We start from the raw sequence: 6949 nt of genomic DNA, 5'->3' as shown, positions 1-6949 counted from the left end.
GAAGGCCAATTCGGGTCGATTTTTACTTTTCATGTACAATGTACTTAATTTCACGCATTTAGCCAGATATTACGACATATTTAGCTCTAGTAACAATATACAAAACCATTAGAGCTAACTAAAATCCATGCGTATACTTAGAAATCTATTTTGGGAAGTTGAAACACATTTCTGGTAAGTAAAGGCCAATTCGGGTTGATTCTTGTTGTTCATGTTCCATGTGTTTTTTTTTGTATTTAGCTACATGTTAGGACATATATAACTATAATTACAAGATATATAAGCATTAGAGTCGAGAAAAGTCACCTCACATGCTTATAAACCCCTTTTGGCTAAATGAAGGCCAATTTAGGCCGATTTTAGTTTTTCATATTCCATGTACTTAGATTCACGCATTTAGCCACTTGTTAGGAAATATTTAGCTCTAATAACAACATATAAAACCATTAGAGTCAACTAAAATCCAGTCATACACTTAAAACCCATTTTGGGAAGATGAAACCCATTTTGGTTAAGTAAAGGTCATTTCGTGCCAATTTTTGCTTTTCATATCCATTGTACTTTTTTTTTTTTGTATTTAGCTACGTGTTAGGACAAATATAACTATAATTACAACATATGTAACCATTAGAGTCAACAAAATTCACCACTCATGCTTTGAAACCCATTTTCGGTAAATGAAGGCCAATTCCGGCCGATTTTTACTTTTCATGTACAATGTACTTAATTTCACGCATTTAGCCAAATATTACGACATATTTAGCTCTAGTAACAATATAGAAAACCATTATAGTTAAATAAAATCCATGCGTATACTTAGAAATCTATTTTGGGAAGATGAAACACATTTATGGTAAGTAAAGGCCAATTCGGGCCGATTTTTGCTGTTCATATTCCGTGTATTTTTTTTTTGTGTTTAGCTACATGTTAGGACATATATATAGCTATAATTACAACATATATAACCATTGGAGTCTAGAAAAGTCACCTCACATGCTTTGAAACCCATTTTGGGTAAATGAAGGCCAATTCGGGAAGATTTTTGCTTTTCATGTTCCATGTACTTAGTTCAATGCATTTAGTCATATGTTAGGACATATTTAGCGCTAATAACAACATACAAAACCAATATAGTCAACTAAAATCCATTCATATAATTAGAAACCTATTTTGGGAAGATGAAACTCATTTATGGTAAGTAAAGCCAATTCGGGGCGATTTTTGCTTTTTATGTTCCATGTACTTTTTTTTGTATTTAGACACATGTTAGAACATATATAAATATAGTTACAACATATATAACAAATAGAGTTAAGAAAAGTCACTTCACATGCTTTGAAACCCATTTTGGGTAAATGAAAGCCAATTCAAACTGATTTTTGTTTTTCATGTTCCATGTACTTAGTTTCACGCATTTAGCCTCATTTTAGGACATATTTAGCTCTAATAAAAACATATTAAACCATTAGAGTGAACTAAAATCCATTCAGATACTTAAAACCCATTTTGGGAAAGTGAAACCCATTTTGGTTAAGAAAAGGTCATTTCGGGACGATTTTTGCTTTTCATGTCCAATGTACTTTTTTTTGTATTGAGCTACATTTTAGGACATATATACTCTAATTACATCAAATATAACCATTAGAGTCAAGAAAAGTCACCTCATATGCTTTGAAATCAATTTTGGGTAAATGAAGGCCAATTCGAGCAAATTTTTGCTTTTCATGTTCCATGTACTTAGTTTCACGCATTTAGCCATATGTTAGGACATATTTAGCTCTAATAACAACATATACAACCATTATTGTCATCTAAAATCCATTCATATACTTAGAAACTCATTTTGGGAAGATGAAACCTATTTTGTGTAAATAAAGGTCATTTCGGACCGATTTTTTGTTTTCATGTCCAATATACTTTTTTTTTATTTAGCCACATGTTAGGAAATATATTACTATAATTACAACATATATAATTATTAGAGTAGAGAAAAATCACTTCACATGTTTTGAAACCCATTTTGGGTACGTAAATGAAGGCCAATTCGAACCGATTTTTGTTTTTCATGTTCCATGTACTTACTTTCACGCATTTAGCCTCATGTTAGGACATATTTAGCTCTAATAACAAAATATAAAACCATTAGAGTCAACCAAAATCCATTCATATACTTAAAAACCTATTTTGGGAAGATGAAACCCATTTTGGGTAAGTAAAGGTCATTTAATGCCGATTTTTGCTTTTCATGTCCATTGTACTTTTTTTTAGTACTTAACTACATGTTAGGACATATATAATTATAATTAGAACATATACAACCATTAGAGTCAAGAAAAGTTACCTCACATGCTTTGAAACCCATTTTGGGTAAATGAAGGCCAATTCGGGCTGATTTTTGCTTTTCACGTTCCATGTATTTAGTTTCACGCATTTAGCCATATCTTAGAACATATTTAGCTCTAATAACAACATATAAAGCAAATATAGTCAACTAAAATCTAATCATATACTTAGAAACCCATTTTGGGAAGATGAAACCCATTTTGTGTAAGTAAAGGTCATTTAATGCCCTTTTTGCTTTTCATGTCCAATGTACTTTTTTTTATATTTAGCTACCTGTTAGGACATACATAACTATAATTACAACATATATAACCAATAGAGTCAAGAAAAGTCACTTTACATGCTTTGAAACCCATTTTGGATAAATGAAGGCCAATTCGAACCGATTTTTGTTTTTCATGTTCCATGTACTTAGTTTCATGCATTTAGCCTCATGTTAGGACATATTTAGCTCTAATAAAAATATGTAAAACCATTAGAGTCAACTAAAATCCATTCATATACTTAAAAACGCATTTTGGGAAGATTAAATCCATTTTGGTTAAGAAAAGGTCATTTGGGGCCGATTTTTGCTTTTCATGTCCAATGTACTTTTTTTTGTATTTAGCTACATGTTAGGACATATATAACTATAACTACAGCATATATAACCATTAGAGTCATGAGAAGTCACCTCACATGCTTTGAAACCCATTTTGGGTAAATGAAGGCCAATTCAGGCCAATTTTTGCTTTTCATGTACAATGTACTTAGTTTCACGCATTTAGCCACATGTTAGGAAATATATAGCTCTAATAACAACATAAAAAACCATTAGATTCAACTAAAATCCATGCATATTCTTTTAGAAACCCTTTTTGGGAACTGAAGATGAAACCCATTTCTGGTAAGTAAAGGCCAATTTGGGCGGATTTTTGGTTGCATGTCCAATGTACTTTTTTTTGTATTTAGCAACATGTTAGGATATATATAACTATAATTACAGCATATATAACCATAAGATTCAAGAAAAGTCTCCTCAAATGATTTGAAACTCATTTTGGGTAAATGAAGGTCATCAATACGGGCCGATTTTTGCTTTTCATATGCAATGTACTTAGTTTCACGCATTTAGCCACATGTTAGGACATATTTAGCTCTAATAACCACATACACAACCATTAGAGTCAAATAAAATTCATACATATACTTAGAAACCCATTTTGGGAAGTTGAAACCCATTTTTGGTAAGTAAAGGCTAATTCGAGCCGATTTTTGCTTTTCATCTTCCACATACTTTTTTTTGTATTTAGCCACATGTTAGGACATATATAACTATAATTACAACATATATAACCATTAGACTCAAGAAAAGTCACTTCACATGGTTTGAAACCCATTTTGGGTAAATGAAGGCCAATTCGAACCGATTTTTGTTTTTCATATTCCTGTACTTAGTTTCACGCATTTAGCCACATGTTAATAACAACATTTACAACCATTCATATACTTAAAGACTCATTTTGGGTAAGTAAAATACATTCATATACTTAAAGACCCATTTTGGGTAAGTAAAGGTCATTTCAAGCCGATTTTTGCTTATCATGTCCAATGTACTTTTTTTTGTATTTAGCCACTTGTTAGGACATATTTAACTATAATTAAAACATATATAACTATTAGAGTCAAGAAAAGTCACCTCACATTCTTTGAAACCCATTTTGGGTAAATGAAGGCTAATTCGAGCGATTTTTGCTTTTCATGTACATTATACTTAGTTTCACGCATTTAGCCACATGTTAGGACATATTTAGCTCTAATAATAACATATACAACCATGAGCGTTAACTAAAATCCATGCATATACTTAGAAACCTATTTTGGTAAGTAAAGGCCAATTCGGGCTGATTTGTGCTTTTCATGTTCTATGTACTTTTTTTTTGTATTTATCCACATGTTTTCATTGATGTATATATATATATATATATATGATAATTAACTACTTGTTTATTTCATTTGGGATCCGGAGGTTCGGAACATGATGAATTTACCTAAACACAAATTTATTTTGTGGTTAGGCATCCAGGGTAGGTTGAAAACAAAAGATATGCTGTTTCTACATGGTATTTGTCCAGATAGCACATGTTGTTTATGTGGTAATGTAGGGGGAAACACATGATTTTTTTGAGTGTGAATTCAGTAAGCAGGTTCTATGTACAAACCTTGAGTGGATTCGTGTGATATGTAGGCAAAGAACTCTATAGCAGTGGGTCACCTGGGCCAGGAGAAGATATAAAGGGACCAAAGTAAGGAGGCATGTTTTGTATACTGTCATAGCTGCTGTAGTATATCAGGTATGGATGGCATGAAATGAAGCTTATTGGCAGCACAAAGTTTGCAGAATAGATCATGTATTTAACAATACAAATTGTATAGTTAAACATAGAATTCACTTTTGTGTTTCGAAGAAATGGAGTGCTAGGGATTGTGAATGGATAGATAACTTGTAATTGGGTAGATAGGTTGGTTGGCCTGTGTGTTTACATACTTGAAGGATATAGGTTGTACATGTTTCTTTGGTTGGCAATATACTACTTAGTTACCAAAAAAAAAAAAACTACTTGTTTTTTTCTTGTTTCTATAGAATTTCCATATTAATCCTGATGAAACTAAAAAGGCGTTCATATCCACGGTGGCCGAAAGATTTAGAGCTCTCAAAAGCAAACTAATAGTTAGTGGATGGATAACGAAATGGAGAAAGAGGAATGAAAATAGGAGAAAATTCAAAAATCAAAACAAAATGAGACGGAAGAAATAGAAAAGGAGAGGGGAGATGAAGATCCACGACAACCGGATAGCATGCCTTTTGAGATTTGGTCACATATAAAACGAGAAGATTAGGAGGCATTTGTTGCCCAAAATACTATGCCGGAGATGGTGGTAAGTTTTATGCTTCAAGCTATATTTGAATTTGCATATTTACTTTTAGTACAATTAGATGTCTTTTCAAACTAACCATGTTATCTTATAGGCTAAACGTGAAAAACATGCACATAGTGTAAGACAGAGGAACCACTACAATCATATGGGTTCTTACACTTATGCCAGGGCGAGACAAATGTGGATTGACAATCAATTTTACCCTTCTACGACGACATCTTCTACCTCCAACGCCACATCTATCAAAGTTGACTGTGTCGCTGATTGGTGGTACTCCATGCATAGGTGTGATTCAGAAAATAAAATGACCATTTGAGATCCGAGGACCTTGAAGATTGCCAATGCCGTTGTAAGTACCTACGCTCCTTTTATATTGTTCCCCCCGGTTTTTTTTTCTCCCCCACTTTTGTTTTGCTCCCCCGGTTACTTAATTTTATTTTTGCTCCCCCGATTTTAATTTTTCTCCCCCACTTTTTTTGTTGCTTCCCCTGTTTTTTTTCCTCCTCCCCTTCCTTCCTGCCTCACCTACCCTGCCACCCCACCTGCTAACTTCCCAACCCCCTCTCACCTTCTGCCCCCTACCCTATAGCCCTGCCACCCACCCTGCCCAGGCACCTGCTACCCTCCCAACCCCCTCCCACCTTTTGCCCCCACTCTGCAAACCCCCCTCCCCAGCCTGACACCCCCTCCCCAACCTTCCCCACCCCTATAAACCCCCTCCCTAGCCTGCCCCACCTTTGCCACCCTCCTCCCTAACCTTTCCCCACCCCTATAGACCCCCCTTCCCAACTGGCCCCACCCCTACAAACCCCCCCCTAGCCTGCCTCACCCCTGCCAACCCCTCCCTAGGCTTCCCCACCCCTGCAGACCCCCTTCCCAACCTACCCCAACCCTACAAACCCCCCTCCCCATCCTTCCCCACCCCTGCCACCCTCCCTAGCCTTCCCGATTCCTACAGACTCCCCCCTCCCCAGCCTGCCACCCCCTCCCCAACCAGCCTGCTACCCCCTACCTAGCCTTCCCCACCCCACCCTCCCCCTACCTAGCCTTCCCCATCCCTGCAGACCTCCCTCCCCAGCCTGTCACTCCCTCCCCAACCTTCCTCACCCTTGTAAACCCCTCTCCCCAGCTTGTCACCCTCCCACCTGCTGCCCCCTACAGACCCCCTCCCCTTACTGCCCCACCCCCATACTTGCTCTCATTCACTTGCACAATGCCTCCATTCCTTGCATAACCCATCTTAATTTGTTATTTTTAGAAACTAACACTTGTTATTATATGATCTATGTAGATGGGGCTCAAGCAAAAAGAGGTTAGCGGCGAGTTCACTCCCGAAGCCAACAAAGATGATCTGTACGAGAATTTCATAAAGGACCACAATGGACATTTGAGGGGTTTTGGTGGTATTCGTCTCGTTTTAACAAAAGCCTACAATAAAGATTCTTACATCGTTACAAAGTCACGCCCTAATATTTCCGCACCACATGATATGGAAGTTATGGCACAAGCTCTTTGGGAGAAGCTTATGGAGGAAATTACAGAGAAGGAGACGGAAAAACTCACGAAAAGTTTCAATGCGGTCCTTTCAGAGTATGGTTTACCGACTATGCGTCAACCTAAACTGGATCGTCCTTTGGAGGACAAAGCTAGCCATCCTAACACAAAAAAATCAGCACCATCTATACTT

The sequence above is a fragment of the Beta vulgaris genome, chromosome 9, assembly GCF_026745355.1.
Source record: "Beta vulgaris subsp. vulgaris cultivar EL10 chromosome 9, EL10.2, whole genome shotgun sequence".
Taxonomy (NCBI): domain Eukaryota; kingdom Viridiplantae; phylum Streptophyta; class Magnoliopsida; order Caryophyllales; family Amaranthaceae; genus Beta; species Beta vulgaris.
Note: the sequence above shows the minus strand (reverse complement) of the source record.